This window comes from Polypterus senegalus, chromosome 3 (assembly GCF_016835505.1).
Source record: "Polypterus senegalus isolate Bchr_013 chromosome 3, ASM1683550v1, whole genome shotgun sequence".
Classification (NCBI taxonomy): domain Eukaryota; kingdom Metazoa; phylum Chordata; class Cladistia; order Polypteriformes; family Polypteridae; genus Polypterus; species Polypterus senegalus.
This window is the reverse complement of record NC_053156.1, coordinates 140,036,346-140,055,510: the sequence shown is the minus strand read 5'-3', so window position 1 is coordinate 140,055,510 and position 19,165 is coordinate 140,036,346. Positions and strand designations below refer to the sequence as shown.

The 19,165-nt window shown below is 37.3% G+C and overlaps 1 protein-coding gene across 2 annotated transcripts in view; it reads right to left on the bottom strand.

Annotated features, from left to right (window-relative positions):
• The window catches only part of bach2b (BTB and CNC homology 1, basic leucine zipper transcription factor 2b), a 287,410-nt gene that overhangs the window by 245,291 nt on the left and 22,954 nt on the right, over positions 1 to 19,165 (bottom strand). For both annotated transcript variants that reach the window (XM_039747980.1, XM_039747981.1), the window contains exon 2: positions 7,259 to 7,458. The gene's annotated coding sequence lies outside the window, so the exon portion shown is untranslated. The remainder of the gene's footprint in view (positions 1 to 7,258; positions 7,459 to 19,165) is intronic.

The following is a 19,165-nucleotide window of genomic DNA, read 5'->3' as shown; positions in this document are numbered from 1 at the left end:
CCCTACTTAATTGTAGTGGAAAAAGCAGGTTCATATATGGATAGATACTTAACATACACTCACTGGCTAATTTATTAGGTGAACCTGTTAAATGCTTGTTAATGAAAAATATCTAATCAGCCAATCACATAGCAGCAACTCAATGCATTTAGGCATGTAGACATTGTCAGCTCAACCAGCAGAAATTCAAACCAAGCATCAAAATGGGGAAGAAAGACGATTTAAGTGATTTTGAACATGGCATGGTTGTTGCAGCCAGACGGGCTGGTCTGACTATTTCAGAAACTGCTGATCTACTAGGACTTTCATGCACAACCATCTGTAGAGTTTACAAAGAAGGGTCCGAAAAAGTGAAAATATCCAGTGAGTGGCTGTTCTCTGGGAGAAAATGCCTTGTTGATGTCAGAGGTCAGAAGAGAATGGCCAGACTGGTTCAAGCTGATAGAAAGGCAACAGTAACTCAAATAACCACTCGTTACAACCGAAGTATGCAGAAGAGCATCTCTGAACACACAACACATCAAACCTTGAAGCAGATGGGCTATAACAGCAGGAGACCACACAGGGTGGCACTCCTGTCAGCTAAGAACAGGTAACTGAGCCTACAATTTGCACGGGCTCACCAAAATTGGACAAAAGAAGATTGGAAAAACTGCCTGGTCTGATGAGTCTCGATTTCTGCTGCTACATTCAGATGGTAGGGTCAGAATTTGGCGTCAACAGCATGAAAGCATGGATCCATCTTGCCTTGTGTCAATGTTTCAAGCTGGTGGTGGCGGTGTAATGGTGTGGGGTATGTTTTCTTTGCATATTTTCTATGCCACTTAGTACCAATTGAGCATCACTTTTATGCCACAGCCATCTTCTGATTTCTACTTCCAGTATTTGCGGCAATTCTGAAGGCAAAATCGGGTCCAATCCAGTAATAGCAAGGTGTACCTAATAAAGTGGCCAGTGAGTGTGCAATTGTTGTCTCAAAAAAGATACGGTCTACATAAAACAGGATTACCAATGTAATTAAAGCAACTTTCAACTTATAACAGTACTGTGAGCAAAGGGCACTTGATTCACTGCAATGCAGTATCAGAATACTGTAGGCGATGAAAAACCCCTACTTACTTTTTCCTCTTGGAAAATCTGTTTAATACATGCAATATGACATCAGAATTGGTTCACTTCATTTCCTGTACTCTTGAGATGTTCATAAAACACTAAACAGTTTTAATACAACATTTTGGGGAAAGTGACACAAGTGTATTTTTTAGGAGCAAAAATAATATAAAAGCTATATTAGCATAATTGAATAACAAATGAGTATAACACTGACAGATTTTGTGAATTAACATTTACAAAGAAAGGTGAGGAAAAATACACTTTGTAAATATTACTTTAATAATCTTTAAAAAGCGACTTCTTTCACAAAATGAACAGCAAAGTGATGGAAAAAAATAAACTGGCAGCTGTACAAATGTGATGCAAACTCTACTGATTAAGTCTAGAGGTATTTTCTGTGCCTGGAGAAATATAGCTAATAGTACTTCAGCAGCTTTTGAAACAGTATCAAATGGAAAAAATGCAGAGTTTTAATTTAGTCTACCACTTAGCTGAGTAGGAAAAGAAAAAGTCTGATACAATGCATGCAAATGAAGATTTGAACACTTGCCGTGTAAATAAGTTGCTGATCACACAGTAGGTTCAATTTTGTCTCCAGTAGACTATTTAAACACCTTCAAGTATACATGTAAAAGCTTTCACAGCTACCCAGGAATTCAAACACGTAAATACAGAAATCCAGAATGGGGAAATGTCAATCACAGTCTAATTCTAATATACATATATAGCCTCAATCACAATGTAAAAAAGCCTATCACTAATAATTTTATAATAAACAAAATACTGCTATAACTTTTTTAATATCTTATACGTCATTTTTGTCTGTGTCTGATTTTCTGGCAAAGAATGAGAAAAAGACTCAAAAAACATGTGAAGGCTAAGAAAGGCAGCAAACCTTCAGGCTTCACACAAATGCTTGTGAATTAGTATGGTGCATTTCCACTGAGAAGGACTGACTTCTAATCTGACCCATCTAACAAATTCTGGCGAAGATGCCAGCGACATGCCTCAAATGATGTTACAGTCCGCTGCATAGTGGGTTTAAATTTTATGTACAAACTTGCTTAAACATTTCTGTTTTTGTGCAAAGTACCTGATATGAATGTCAGTACTAAAGTCTCAGCCATGCCATTACTTCTAAAGGATCTGAATGAGTACCAAATATAGGAATTGTATCATTTAACAGAACAAATGCAGCTCCCAGACAAAATTTCCAAGCCAAGCACAGTGTGATAACAGACTCACTCCTGAATGCCATCAATGAGCACTTGAATGCAGGTAACATGTCTAATTTTGGCCACATACACAACATGCTTGCAGATCTAAGGCAATTTCTGTATAGTTTGTTTTCTGTCCAGAACTAATATATGCAGTTTACATTGTGGACCTCATTCAAAGTGGGAAAACCAAAGCAATATTACTCAATGTAGGGCTAAGGAAGATCTGGACATTGTAAGGTCCATGGGCCGAATGCAGCCCATGGTCCAGTTCTGTTTGGCCCGTAAAAGGTGCAGACGGCAAGATTTGCCTGGACATGTCAGTCTGCATCACAGTGAGATATGATCGTGCAGATGCAGATCAAAATTGATATGCATGGGAAATTGCAGAAGATTATTACAAAGAAAGAGGTGATACACGGATTGTTCATGTTATACTGAATAAAGGAAGATGACACCTGTTGTTAATCTGTATCCCATCTGCATTTTGTTCAAAGACACAACAAAAATGAGTGGTAAAAAATGAAAAGTTGATGCGGAAAACAGATGATTCAACAAATCCTGGACTCCTAAGTATTTGTTTACAGATGTTAGCAGTAAAGCAATCTGTTTGGTATGCAAAGAGCACATTGCTGCATTTAAAGACTACAACTTGAGCTGTCACTTTGAAATCAAGCATGCCAAAAAATGTAGAAATTTATCTGAAGATGAGAAGGTGGGGACTGCAGTGGAATTGTTAGCTAAACTGCAAAAACAGCAAAGTCTTTTAACAAAGGTTCATACAGGTAAGGGAGAAACATTAAACCAGGTATATATTAGCTTACAAATTTGTCAAAAGAAGTAAACCATTTTCTGAAGAAGAATTTGTTAAAGAGTGTATATTGGAGTCAGCGGCAATCCTCTGCCCAAAGAAAGAGGATGCGTTTGAACTTCTGTCTCTCTCACAGCGAACAGTTACAAGACAGATTGAGGAAATTGCAGAGAATTTGGCACTACAGCTGAAACGCATGCTGGAATATGTCTACTTCTTCTCCTTGGCTTTGGATGAGAGCTGTGATGTTCATAACACAGCGAATCTGCTGATTTTTGTGAACGGAATAATGAAAGACTTTGAAATGACAGAGAAACTGGCTTCTGTGCAATCAGTGAAAGGGACAACAACTGGCAAGGATTTAAGTCAGTGCGTGCATACAAAAGTTAGGACTGGAGTAGGAAAAGTTGGTTTGTGTAAGAACTGATGATTTTTCTAACATGACAGATAAAAATATTGGACTTTAAAAGGGGATGCAGGAAAAAGCGGCTGAGTTTAACCCAGCCCAAAAACTCATGTTTTTACACTGTATTATTCACCAAGAAGTGCTATGTAAATCAGTGCTAAAAATTAATCATGTGGTTGGTATTGTAATCAATACTGCAAATTTCATCAGGGCTAGGGTATTAAGTCACAGACAGTTTGTTATACTGTTGGAGGAGCATGAGACTGATCACACTGATCTGGCCTATGACACAGGTAGCTAGCTAAGCTTGGACAAAGAGCTCAAACAGGTCTGGGATCTGAAATCAGAGATGCAGGAGTTTTGTGAAGTTTTCTGAACTAAGCAGCACCAAGTGGCTTCCAGATTTAGCATTTGCTGTCCATGACTGCTCTTATGAATGAATACAAAATTGCAAGGCAAGGAGCTTTTTGCATATGATATGCACAGTCTAGTCAAGGCCTTCATGAGGTAGCTGCTGCTTCTCTCTCAAGAAGAAGAGAGGAACACACTGACAAACCTTTCCACACTGAAAGGGTGGAATCTATCTGCTGATCAGCTTAACAGATATGCAGCCATGTTCTGGACACTGCATGGTGAGTTTTCCAGGTGATTTGAAGACTTCAAAGCAGTGGAAACTGAAATGTTCACTGTCTCCTTTTACATGTGATGTGGACAGTGCCCACAGTGAGGTATCAATTGAACTTACAGACTTACAGTCTAACGTATTGCTGGCAGAACACTTCAAGTCAGTGCCATTTCTGCTATTCTGCAATTCTCTCAAAAAAGCTAATTTCAAATTCTCTCAAAAAAGCTAATTTCCCTAATCTCAGAAAATGTTTGTCCCCTTTGGATCAACACACATATCTAAAAAGACATTCTCAGTAATGAAATTCAACAAATATAGGTACACTGATGACCATCTGTCTGTTGTACTGGGAAGAGCAACATCAGGATTTATACCTAACTTGTCCGCACCAGTTGAAGCTCATCAAAAGCTTAATTCTTACCATTAAGCTGTCCAAGGTACAGAGACAGTAAAATACTTTATCAGTGATTAATGCAGTAATAAGTTGGGTTTTTTTTTTGAATATGTGGTCTTTATTCATTTTATTATGGTGAAACAAATAAATATAACATGTTTACCATAATGTAACAATAATGTGTTTTGCCCACCTCAACAAGCTGGTTTTCTCAGGTGGCTCCCCCATTAAAAAATAGTTGCCCACCTATGGGCTAAAGGATCAGGGTATTGCAGTCAAAGTAGTAGTTTATGTGTGTACAATTAGCTTTTGCCAGTGGATCACTTAGCGGAGGGTAGTAATCATGTGACTGGTGATCTAGCTATAGCTTCTGTATTCAGTTGTTACATTTTTCTGACAACAAGCTTCCATGAACAAAAAGGGTAATACTGTACAATGTGAAGTGTTAGTGCTAAAACAGTAACATGACAATAAGTACAAACCAAATGCTTTTCAAATTCTTGGATACTTTTATCTGTTCCATCCCCGATTAAGCAATGGGCTTTCTGTTACCACTTGCAAGCTTGGTGACCTACGCACTCTATCTCCCAAATTAAAATAAAGATTCTGACTCAATTGGTTTTACCTTGACTGTCATCCTCTGAGGCGAACATTATGATATTTCCTTTGTGATGAATCTATTAGTGTCAGTAATGCATTCTAGGTCTTTTTTTAGCTTGCTGGTTCCGTTTGATCTTTGAGCTGTTTTCTTGCTGGCAGCAGACAACTCTCCTGTTTTAATGCTGACTTGGCTTTTAAAAAGTTTGTAGAACTTTAATCTGCTATTTGAAGCTACTCCTTGACACTAATCAATGGCTGGCTACTGATGTACCTACCTGTTTATTAGATATAATACAGTTTATGTAAAAATACACTTTAAAAAAGCATCTTATTTTTTATCTTCCTAGTCATTTTAATAAAGACTTATAGCTTTACTTTTTTTTACCTCTAACTATAAATCCAGATGGCACTTCTGGTCGCCGTGCCATGTCGCAGTCTTTACAGAGGCTCTATTTCTCTTTTAAAAATTTATTTAGAATTATTAATGGCTGTAATGTAATTAATTAATGTTATTTTGGGCTCTTGCTTGGCAGCATATATTTTTTTAATGAAGTTTTAGACTAAACTGAAGAGATGCTGCTATCAAAATAGACCCATGCACCAGCCTGCCTTAACTGCCTCTCAGACAAGCTGCGATCTTGAGAAATGATACAGGGTAAGCATAAACGATCTGATGGCTGCCTACATCTATAACATCACAGAACATAACAGACTCTAAAAAAATGTTAAGTGGGATATATTCCCATGTTTAATTGGCAGCACTGCCATCAACACTGCCTAAATTGTGCCATTACGCCCTGTTGGAAGAGCTGCTTGCCCAAAAATAAAAGGGGTGAATATCCGTGGTAAGGATAAAAGTGACAAGCTTGTCTGGGGATCCAGAGTGAGGACTAAAGTGAGGTGGAAAGGATTCAGACCTGAGCTGACTTCATATAATGAGGAACTTTAGTTGCTTTCATATAAGTTGTTTGAATGGTTATATATTATAGCAAGTTACAGCAAGTTTAGGTACTGTGATATTTGGATACTGCAAAGAAATCAGAATCAGAATCAGCTTATACCTCATTTTTTTAGATGATATTTTAATGCAAATGTCAAAAATGTTGAGAAAAATTAAAAATAAACACATTGGTTTATAGAAGGTAAACATTCTTCTTCCTTTGGTTTCTGAGAGCAAGTATCTGATAGGTTATAGGAATGAAGTCAGTAATTTTGACTTCACAGGCTAAGTAACTCAAAAGGTATGATGCTCCATCTTAATTTGCAGCTTTAGTACATAGCATGTGGTTCTGCTGCCTTTGTCAAATGCTAACTTAACACTCATCAAAAGTAAAACATTTCCAGGTATAAAAAGAGAGTGTCATGGTGGCACAACTGCTACCTAAAAAGCCTAGCCTAGGTACTGTCTTTGTGGAGTACGCAAGTTCTCTCTTTGGATCCTTCAGTTTCCTACCACATTTCGAACACATGGAAGTAGGTGAATTAGTGCCCATATTTTTGGCATTGGGTAGATGACTGTGTCTTTTTGCATGAATGTGTCATGCCCATTTCCCATAGGTTACAACATACAACAGTATGGTAATGATAAAGAAGATGATCCAAAAAAAGTATGGATATAAAAGGATCTAGGTTTTGCATTACCATTAAAATTAATATCACATATACAGGTATACTGTATGTGCTTAGGGCAGCACAATGATGAACAGCAATGCTGCCTCACAACTCTAGAGTCCTGTGTTTCATTCTCAGGCTGTTCACTGCCTGAGGTAAAATTGCATGTTCTCTCAATATATGTTCGTTTTTTTCTGTGGATACTCTCCGGACTCTTCAACTCTTAAAAGATGTGCAAGATAGGTAAACTAGCAACTTTAAATTGGCCCAGTAAGAGTTACTATGGCTGAATATATGAATGTGCTCTACACAAGGTGATAGGCTTTGAATTCAGCAACCCTGTTTTCTAAAGAACTAATTCCTATCTCAACAGCTTTTTCTCAAGCAACCACAGCAAGTCTTATGATTGTCTTTGGCTAAATTCAGAACTTTTTTCACCACTTTTCTCATAAACAAGCATAGGTACACAATAAGCACTCACGTTCAGCTCTGCTGTGAAGGCTCCAAGAACTACTCTGCAATCAGCATTTCCAGTTTTGCAAAGCTGGCAGGAAAGTTGACTAGATGCGTCTGGCCTGGGCAGGTAGTGTGATCAAGATCATGATGACTGACCTGCGCTCACAAGTAGATTCAATACTGGTAACACATTTCATCTGTATTCCGTCAGCAGCAAGAAAAGACCTGCAAGGTCACCAACAGAGAATTGTTACAATCACATTTTCTTGAATCAACCATATACATTTAAACAAATGAATTAATACACTCTTTCATTATATTTATAGGCTAAATGGAAGTATGGTTTTAAAAATAGCTTATATGATGTTATTGTACACAGATTGTACATTATCTGGTCTGAGGCACAATATTCTGCAATAATCTGCATGTACAGTATTTTTACAGTGAAACATATTTGCGCAGTCCCAAGAGAATTTAATGATTTGCTTTGGCCATAACATGTGACAGAGGAGAGAAGTCTATTTCTCTGTGGTTTCCAAGTCAACTCTTTAACTTATCATTTGTCTCCAAAGAGAAAAACAATACTGATAGGCATGTTTTTTTCTCAGTGTAAGACAATACTCTGACACAAATTGCCCTATGTCCTGACAAATACACATATTACTTAAAAACTATAGTTTCTTCATTATTTTAATTTGCACTTTATTTTATCACAAGTTTAAAATATGCATCCTGGCATAAAAGAATACTGCACTACATAACAGAGCAATATTTTAAATGAAACAGTTAAATCTACAGTACTTTGAAAAAGATAACCTATATATTGGCTTACTATAATTGTATTTTTGTCAGTTTTATCTTATTTCACATATTTTCCATTCAACAAAGGTAGACAGCTTAGTTTTACCATTTTATTTTTCCATTCAAAATGTTTGGTTTGTTGTGTCATTTGTGAAGGCTGCTTAAGTGATTTATGACCGAGGGCACATAAAAATGTGAGGAGCTGACGTTTAAACCTGCAAAAAAAGTTGGGGTGGTTTGGGGTTGGAACAAGTTCATGGAAACTAAAGAAGGTTCAACAACCCAGGAGTGACAAATAAAAAAAATGCTATCTGAGACATAAAAAAAGAAAATATGAAAAAGCAAGGCATTTATAACCACAAGTTTAGTCACTCATGTGACAGTCAACTCGCTAGCAGTGAAAAGATACCACAGCCAAATCCTGTTGATGTTTATATCTGGTAACGGGCTACTGCAATACAGTAGATCACAACGCATGACACAGGAAATGGGTGCAGCTCCTCCGAACCTCCCCTGAGCGCTCCTCCCAACCACCTGTGCAATTCTCACAGGATGCAGACACCCCCTGAACCCGCCCTCTCTTCCCCACCCAAAATACAGATACACACTCAGGCATACAATAAACATAAGAGGCACACACACAATTTCCAGATGCAGCTAAAAAAATGTGTATATTTAAATAACCCTTTATTAACTCAAGGGGGCCAACAAAGCAACTTTTGTCAATGCCAGGATAAAAAGGTTGTAGCCTATGAGAGGAGGCCACAATCATATACTTTAAAGCAACATCTCATATTTCTCCAAAGTCAGCCTTTTTTGCAGATTTACATTTGCATTGTTTTTAACTTAAATATATTTTAAAATTAAAATATTGTTTAAAACCTAGAAAAATACATCAAGAAATGGATCATGTACCTTAAGTGAAAAAATAAACAACAAGAGGAAACAAATAGAATAGCTTTATCTATTTTCTTTGCAGTACAGTATTACATAAAAATGTGCATCCTGCTTTGAACTACTGTACAAGACTGTGGCTTTTATTTCAACAGCAAGTAATTTAGTGAAATATTATCAAGCTTGCTTCAGCTTCAAGTCAGAGTTATACAGTACATGAGGATCTACCAATTCATTTCACACAGAAAGAAAAAGAAAAATGCAGAGATTATAGAAAAAATATGTAGATATATAAAAAGAAAGGTAGTACTATGGGCATCACATAATCCAACCTCCTGGTTCAATTTTAACAACTGGTTGTTGTCTATGTGGAATGTTGTCTATGAGGAATTTGCACAATCTCCCTGGATATGTCGGAGTTTTCCACTGGGTTGTCGGATTTTGCCCTAGAATCTGAAAGATGTGCTTGTTAGGTTAAGAGGACATTTTAAATTATCCATGTGGGTGCATATATGAATATGCCCTGCAATGGACTGGCACCTTGTCCATTTCTCTTTCCTGCCTTGTGTTCAGTGTTCCTGGGACAGGATTTCACCTTCCCTTTAGCTTAAAGCTGTAACCATAGCAAACAAAAATATGTTCATCCTTCAATTTCCAAACTTGCTTAAACCAATATAGGATTGGAGTTGCAGCCTATTCCAGTTTCAGACACGATAGGAACTAACACTGGACAGGGCACAGTGTAATGCAGTGAACAAAATATAGTAAGAAAACTAGAGTAGCTGGATAATACCCACTTTCACATCTTTTTATTGTTTTCTTTCATAACTGTGGGAGGCAAAAAGTGATGTTCATTGAGAATGAAAACAGCATGTGGCTATACAACTCAAAAGGTTTATCACCATCAAATAACCCACATAATTAATTTGGAAGTCACACATTAATATCTGCTTACATCTGTTCTATTATAGTGAGCAGAGTATGAGATTGAGCTTAAGCTTATTAAAGTAAATGGAGGGTACACAGTGTAGGAGGAAACCCAGAGTCCCATAAGAATACCCATACAGACATGGAGAAACTATTAGTTTATCTGTCAAGTAAAATCTGATCATTTAAAAAAAAATTAACAGTACTATCCACTGTGCCACTATGCTGCCTTAACATTAATAATAATGTCATTTAGATTTAAATGAGAAGTTTTATTAATACTTAATACATTCTGTATTATGTTGCATATCACATGTTTAAACAACAGTAAACAAAATAAACATTTTGATCTACAGTTTTACAGGAGTTGATAACTTATTCCCAGAGAGCAGCAAAGGCTAATGCTCTCAATCTAGTCATTTAAGCTACTTGCCAAGTTTGACATTTTTTGTTCTGATTTATGCCATCTCTCGGAATACATACTCACACAGATTTTTGCTTTAGTTGAGATCACTGCTCTGTTTTTAGTCTCTGCAGCCTGAGTCAGACTGCTTCTTTGTAAAAGGTTCTGATACAGCAGAAAACTTCTGACAAGCAGACACCAGTGTGAAAGATAGAGTATTAATTAGTACCTGGTAACCGCAATTAAGTGTTGTGGCTGAAACTGAGTAAAACAAATACAGTCCTGCTAGTTTAAAAATGACACAAATCAGAGATTGCAAGTCCCCCCCTGCAATGTTTCTTTTATATAAACTAATAGATACAATGAGAGTAGAATTAGACATCACCTACTCTGAAATGTTTTGTCAGAATGACTGCAGTGAAAATCTAACACCTCTGCTATGCTAGATATACAAATAATATAATAGATATTGTGAGCAGTTGGGGGCGCTACAGCCTTACAAACCTCAGACACCACCAAAAAGACACAAGCCCAAGGTTCAAATAAATGATTTATTAATAATACATTCCTCACAATTGGTTTCCAATATGCACAATACCTCTTCTTTCTTTTCCTTCCTCTTCTCCACACCTCCAAGCAAGGTATGTCTTCCTTCCTTCCGACTCCAACTTATCCGGACTTGGCAGGACAGTTTCTTTTTTTCTCAGACACGAGAGTACATCCAGTGTCAAGGCATATCCCAATGGAAGTACTTCCATGTTAATTGAAAGTCCCAGAAAACTGATCACGGATCCCTGCAGAATCCTCTGGTGGCATCCAAGGAACACCAGGCTGCTCTATTGAACTCTTGTCTGTGTCTACTATCATGTCAGGGTAGTCTGTAGCCTTGCCAGGTTGTCTCCCCCTGTCCTTCCATCCTACTGGCCTTCCGGCCGGGTAAGATATCAGAACCCATTCCAACCAGGACGCCTGTACATGTGTGCTAACTATCATAATATATAAATCATATAAAAAATGTTTTTAGATTTTATTATTAATGTTATTATTCAATAATTTATTAAACAAGTGGCTGATAGTGAACTAGCCTTCCAGTACCAAAGCAAAAATAGAATGTTTGCTCACCTTGTCATCAATTGTCAGTAGCTAAATACAATTAAAGGCACATGCTCCATTAAAAAGCGATTTTAAAAAGAAAATGACAAATCAGAGTGAAGTAACTAAAGATGCAACAAAATTACCAATATTATAAATTCTAATCTCACGCTACTATTCTGAATGCAGAATAAGAGAAGGAAAGAGAGCAGCTAATAAGATCAAATGTAAAATGACTGACATTGGTTGGAACAAAAACTAACAACCATAGTGGTTCCCAGGCCTGAACTTCAGAACTTCTGTTTTACAAGATGTAAAACTGTTTACTACATTTAATCAAGTATGAGATATTTCCTCAGTTTCAACACAGAGACACAGCTAGTTAAACAGCCAACACCATTTACTTCAGATTTGAATTCAGTTGTGCAAAGACATGAAGCCAGGTTTCCCAGAAACTATAAAACATCACATTGCGAATATTAGTGTTGCCAATGATGGGAGTATCACTCTAGCAGCTATCTAGGTTATAGTAGAGAAAAGAAATGCATGTTGTTGTGAGTGATTCGCTTTTTGATTGCTTCTAAAACATCATCAAAAAACTCCACTTTCAATGCAGTCTACAGTATGTCCCCTTAACTAAGCAGGGTGGACACTTGTCTTTGAACTTTAACACTAGAATCTCTGAAGGGTTATAAGGCAGCAGTTTTACCTCTGCACCATTCAAAAATACGTATCAACTCCCTGTTAACTGACATATGAGCTTGGATTTGTAACTCATTGACAGCAACATATCAATCAAATGCTTTTTTTTCTTCTTTGGCTATATTCTTGAATAAAAGTGCATGTGTTTATTTGATATTTGGATTAAAGTCTTCAGACATTATAAACTTCATGTCATTATTAGTATAACATGGAAAAAGTTTCTGCTTTAGGTATTTGTTCAGGATTTCTTGCCCCGCATTTCCTTTCATCCTACACTTACCCAGATCTTTGTAGACACGGAACACGCATGAAATGCATGTATTCCAAATAACAATATTCTGTATTCTGCGGTGGGTTGGCACCCTGCCCAGGGTTTGTCTCCTGCCTTCAGCCCTGCGCTGGCTGGGATTGACTCCAGCAGACCCCTGTGGCCTTGTAGTTAGGATATAGCGGGTTGGATAATGGATGGATAAATATACTGTATTATTTATCCTATATAACTCCAGGCACCTCACACACAGATAAGGAGCCTTGGCTTGAGCTCAGAGAATTTTTTGCCCGAGTTGCACTCCATCAGGGCGAGGGATGGGGCAGCAGGCTGCCTGCTGCTTGTGTTGATCAACACTTATACAAAACAAAACACGCTAATGGGGAGATGGGAAGAAATTTAAGATGGGCCAGGATTACACGTTTTTTCGTAGGCTTCAGGGATTCTAGCGTTAAAAAAAAGCCCATGGTGGGAGATGCAGGGGGCATTGGCGAAACTGTAGAACATCTTTGCTTGATAACATAATATCCACCTGATCAGCTGAGAAATCACATGGGACCCGAGAGGTCCAGTTAATTCAGTAAGAATCCTGCAAGAATAAAGTGATCAACCAACTTTTGTCAATTACTTTATTTTCACAAAACACAAAAGGGTATAATACTACATATGTGCCTTAATATTTAGTTGGCTACTAGCTTAAGCCATGGAAGGTGTGAAACACATGAATTCACTAGGCTTTTAAGATCTACTATTGGTCTACACTTGTATATGATAATGATAACTTTATTTTACTTATTGGCAAAACCAGAACACAGGCTGCTTTTAACCCTTAAACCGCCGGAGCCAGCTACAGTCAGTGCCTAATGCAATTTTCCAGCACGCGGAGCTGAGTATATTCGGCAAAGTACATTCGTTGAACACGGCAACCGGCTAAAGTCGGTTTCCAGTGCAATTTGGAAGCATGCCGGAGCCGAGTATATTCAGCGAAGTATATTCATTGAATGCTGCAACTGGTTACAGTCGTGTCTCAGTACAATTTGCCAGCACACAGGGGCCGAGTATATTCGGCGAATTACATTTATTGGATGCCGCAACCGGCTATAGTCGCTTCACAGAGCAATTTGCCACCACGCAGCTCCAGCTCATGACCACTGCTGCACCCTGCATCACTGCAGCCTCACTGCATCTGGGATTCAGCTGCTGCACTAGACTAACTTGTAAGCATCGGCGTTTACCTCTGTGAGCTTGTATGCAGCCAGTTCAAGCGCAGTTGGCTTGGTGATTTACTGAATTTTATCAATGGTGTCAGTTGCACTTTGTACATATAATAATTGATTGTTGCAGTAGTTTTTTTAAAAAGTTTTCACAGTTCATTGGCAGTGTGTAAAATGATCAGTGTTGCAGTAATTGTGATGCTCTTTGCATGAAAAAAAAATGTGTTCCAAAATTTCACATTTTCATTGTGAATTGTGACGTTTACTTAAAAAGTGTAGCAAAAAAGTATTTGGTGTCCAGGGGTCCATTAATCCCCAAGTATGTGGCAATTTAAGGATCTAATACTGCTTACAGTAAGATACATTCTTAACTGAATTTTTTAGTATACATTTTGTAAGAGTAAACTCTGATCATATCTTAGTTAAGGTATAAGCTCAATATGGTATGTACCATGTATGAGCGTTCGGTCAAGGTGCCTACCTAGATTTCTATGCACAATAAACAATGGACACTGTCACAGATGCGTCTCAGAGGATCTTCTTGCTGGCTCACTCAAGGTAGGTGGTAACCTGCTGGTGCAAGAGGGGGCGTTGTTGTTAAATGTGCTGTCTCCAGTTCCGAGAAGCTGCCTAGTGAGGAAAATAGGCTCCACTCCTTCCGGTCCTCCCGTTATAAGAAGCTCGACTGCCTCCACTGAGTGATCTTTCATGATCGATACCTGATGGCTTCAGAGCTGCAAGGGAGACCTGCTCTTTGTTGAAGAAGCTAACCAGGGCCCTAACTTTCTTTTGTGTTTTATCCTACGGGCTTATGCCATTTGCTACCAAAATGCACTTAACCTTAAGTTTAAAGAAGAAAAGTAATTAAAAGGGATAGCCCGTTGGCATCCCAACTATTCTTCGCTTGTCATGGCTCAGTTTCTACCCGGGCTTGGCCACATCGCAACACCAACTGCAGCATGGCTTATATGGGTCCAAAACAGAATTTTTTGAACTCTGAAAGGCAAACATGTGCTCTGGAATAGAGATGGACTGATCCAAAACATCAGGCAAGAATTCTGTCATAGGGGCAAGACAAAAACAAAGTCAAAGGGTAGGCAACTGATCACCAACATGAAAAATAATACACTGGCAGAAGAAAAAGAACGATTCTCCAAAAAAGCTTCAGGTCAAAGCTGTCAGGATTAGATTATTGTTTCTGATTTCTGATAAACTCTCCTTGACCTCTAAGAATTATTTAGATTTTTTTAGCAGTTTTAGAGGTCAAGGAATCTCATTGTCACATTTGTTTTGGTGCTTGATATGTTGTTAATAATGTTGAAAATAAGCAGAGTTCTTCCACGACATCATGTTGTTTTTCTTATGGCAGCCACCATTTTGAGAACTATATTTGGATTGTTGCTATGCCATACCAGAAGTGTGTGGCGCATAACATATCTGGGTCGAGTATAAAGGCAGCATTGTGCACTTCCTGGTTGTCCTTGATTGGATTCAACCCAAACCTAAAAACTTTAATTCCTTTTTTGTTTGAAATATTTCTGGTTAAGAAATTCAGGCTATTTTTTAACTATGATTTAAGATTAACATTTTGGCTCTGGTTACGTTTGTTTATTGGTTTTCGAACTCCTGCCATTTCTATTCCACTATGATTTTTGTCACTTGCATTGGTTATTTGTCTTTTGACTTCCCAGTTACATAATCCTCTTGTTGCTTTGATTACAATTCACCTTCACATTGCTTTTCTAACTAAATTCTGCTGCTGTCCCATGCAGTCAGCAAATAAGCAAGGTGAAGTCATTGTGCACTCTCCTAAATAGTTCCCCAATTTGGAAAGGCAGACAGATAATCAATACCGCAGTAAATGTTGCTTAGCAACTGAGAAAGACTGAAGAAAACTATAACGGCATCTGGTTAAAAAAAAAAAATGCAGACCCTTCAAATGATGCCTTTTTGACTTGGGGTTTTCACAGAGCTTGCTATGACTTAGATCCATGCTGCCTAAAAGGGAACCCTGAGATCTTTAGAATCAGTAGCAGATGATAAATAACTGATGTTGAATCTATCACCAAAGTAATACTGCAAATTATGAGTGTTTAAACCTTTATGGTGGGTGGAGTGAGTTAAGACTGAATGAATGAATAAAAATGGTTGGAAGGACTCTTTTCAGAAAGGGTGTAAAGTTTTGACAATCTAGACAGGCAAAGAGTAAAAACGTAATGTATTTTTATGTATCCTTTTCAATATAATCACATTGTCTTATACTCAGCTGCACCTATCCTAGGATTTTCTGTGCTGTTTCATTTTATTTCTGTGTACTCACTGCTATATCAACTCTGTAATGGACAGATTCAGAAAAAGATAATTTAATGTACTACTTGATTTCCTTGTAACATTGCTATAAACTCTGGTGATCTCAGTTTAAGGAAAAGTAATAAATTGTAGACAAGTGTGCCTTATTCTAACCAGCCATTATTGCCATTTCTAAGTTGCAGTATGCAGTATATTGGCATGGTAGATGTAAACTCTGGAATTATTGGGTTGGAAATAAGCACGGTGGTATTAATGACAACAGATTTCAATCATTCATCCTGCAATTTCTTTTTTGAACTTTCTTATTCCTCTAATGTGTCACAGGGAGCCAGAGCCTTTCTTGACAGCATCAGGCTCAAGGTAACAACAAACCATGGACAGAGCACCAGTTAATTTATTTTCTGAACCTTCTTATTCAGTTGAAGGATGGAAGAAAGCTACAGCCTACCCAGACAATATCTGGCACAAAGCAGGAAACACCCTGGATAGAACATCATTCCATTTATAACATCATTGATGAAAATGTATTTTACATAGCTCCTTTCATCGAAAAGGCCAATTCAAAGTATTCTACATTTTTTATATTGGAATGACATGCAGGGAAAATGATGTACCAAGTGTCACGTAATGGCCTACAGATGTTAGTGGAACCTGTTATTGAAACAACTGAGTTCTACCTGCTTAGCCGGTTGGCCATAGTTTATGATGGACAGTTTAAAAATCACAACAGATCAAATAAACATATGTTCAACATATTAGTGCTGATTTTAACATGCTGAATGAAACGAGCCAATGTTCACTTCACTAACATGTGAAATATTTTTGTTGTATACTGCCTGAAAGCAATATCTCCACCTACCATTAGAATCACATCAAATATCATAAATCACCTCTATTCATCATAAGGAAAGGAGTGTAAAGAATAGGGATACAAATGATTTGCAAATGAAGTGCTGATGAATGAGGGGATTTGCGTGACTGAGTCAGAAACAGATTTATAGAATTAATGAGAACACTTTTTTTAACCAGTTCAAGAGGAATTAAGCTTTTTAGACTAGCTGCTCTTGCCTAGCAATGTGCTGAAGAAAATAAAAAAGTCAGCCATATAATAAAAGTAGTTTGACCAAAAGTCAATATTCTTCTTACCTCACAAGCACAATCCAACTCAGTAAGGTCACAATGTTCAACTATGGGAGATGCCAGGAAGACAATTACAATTTTGCTTTAGGGTCATCTTGGAGGAGCTTTTTTCCTTGTGCATTACATAACAATGACCTCACTCTCATTCCCAGGAATGTGCTGATTGTTTTGTACAAGATACACTTTTAAGTACTTAAGTGGCTGCTCTTCCTTTTTCTCTCAGACTTAACCCTTACAGGGAAAAAGACCACATCTGGAAACAGTATGCTTTTAACCACTCAGGAATTTGACAAAGGGCTTTTCGAAAAACTGGCCAAAAAGGGTAATTTAAAAGACAGACAGCAGAACTGAGTTATATTTGGCTATTCAGCGCGACAGTTCACAGCAATTTTAAAAGGAATGAATTACCTCCGAAATACAGTGTATACCTTTAGTGTTGAAAAGAGCTCATGAAATTATCAGGGACTACAGTATGTGTGGATATACTGTAAATAAATTCTGCATCCAGGAAAGCCAACTTTCACCATATTCTATAAGACACTGCAGCATTCACTGAGTTTAACATGTGGGTGCTACCCCATATCTCAAACATGGAGCCTATCTCAAAAAGTCTTAATATCTCATTAGCCAAGGTGCTAATGTTTTGGCTTAGCTGAGTGAGTTCACTGGGGACCCACTTACTGTAACATTCAGAGTAAGCTCTATCTACATGACTCAAAATGGTTTTCCATGCTGATATTGTTTGAGGGGTTTCAATAGAAGTGTCTACTAGCAAATTAGATTTGGATTTTATATCTTTAAAACTTTATAAAATAAACAGCCTACGCTTACTAAAAATGAAATCATAATGTTGTAAAAAAACATTTGAGGTTTGTCAATACATGAAAAATAAAATTCAGAAAATTTCAAGAATAACTCTTCAGTTCACCTCAATGACAATTTAAATGTACACTAATCTCATTTATTAACCTCTTTTCAGAACTAGCTTAACAGAACTTTAGGGCTGCAGTATTAGGCACAAGGTGGGAACCAATGCTGGACTAACAGTCCATCACAAGTCATACTAAAAAAATACTCTAACCAGGCCAACTTATAACTGCACCCATAGAAGAACCCATACATAGATAAATACACACGACGGCTCCACACAGACACTGAATAGGTAAGCAGAACAAACCATTAAGACATTGTGTCATCATACACAGTACCTACAAAATGAAAATCAAAAATAAAGATATAAAAGATATCAGATATAGTAAAATGTTTACAAATAAAGGAAAAAATGTGCAGAAAAAAATCATTAAAGGAGCTTCCAACAAGTCATCACTGATGATCATTTTCTGAACAAATGTCAAGTTATGCCTTCATCCTTTTTTTTGTTTATTTTTAACCCATTAAAAAAAATAACCAAGCCAAACAGCTATTTCAAAATTCTCAGTTTCTAACTACTTGAGATCATGGACACATCTGGAGCAACACTGTTTTAAAGTCCTGACTTCATCCCAGCTGATCACAAAAATCCTTGTGCATTTTACTCTACATTTCAGAATCTGTTAAAAGAAGGAACACAAAGAATCCAGAAAAGCACAACTGAAAGGAAAACATTTAACCACTGAAACCACAATGAAATGTGTCATATTTTCCATTCTTGGTTTAGGTAAACTGCCTCTTTTTCTGTACCATTTATAATTAGTCCACTGATAATGAAGACATTATTTTGTTTGTTTCAATCCAGCACTGCAATTTTCAAAGTCTGCCTGTGATGAGATCCATTAATCAGTCCTGCACAATAAGAATCTCAGTACTTTGCTCTCTCTAGACAACATGATTACGGCAGTACTAACTCAACACTCATCTATGATAGTAATCTGATAAGGGCTCTAAGGAAAGGCAGGATACCCACTTTCTCATCTGTTATTTTTTTCTCATTTTGTAAACATCATTAAAAAAGGAAATATAATTTTGAACATAGTTTCTATATAATTTACTGTACTAAACAATTGCTATGGACAGAATTCATGAGATACTGTAGCCATCAATCCTTGAGGAGCATGATTTACCATCACATAAAGTGTGTAAAAGATAGAAAGAGAAAAAGAGTAAGATAAATTCTGATATACAAAATACTTGACACCTTGTTTGTATATTGAGTGTTGCAATACATGGGTGGGGTTGGGTGGA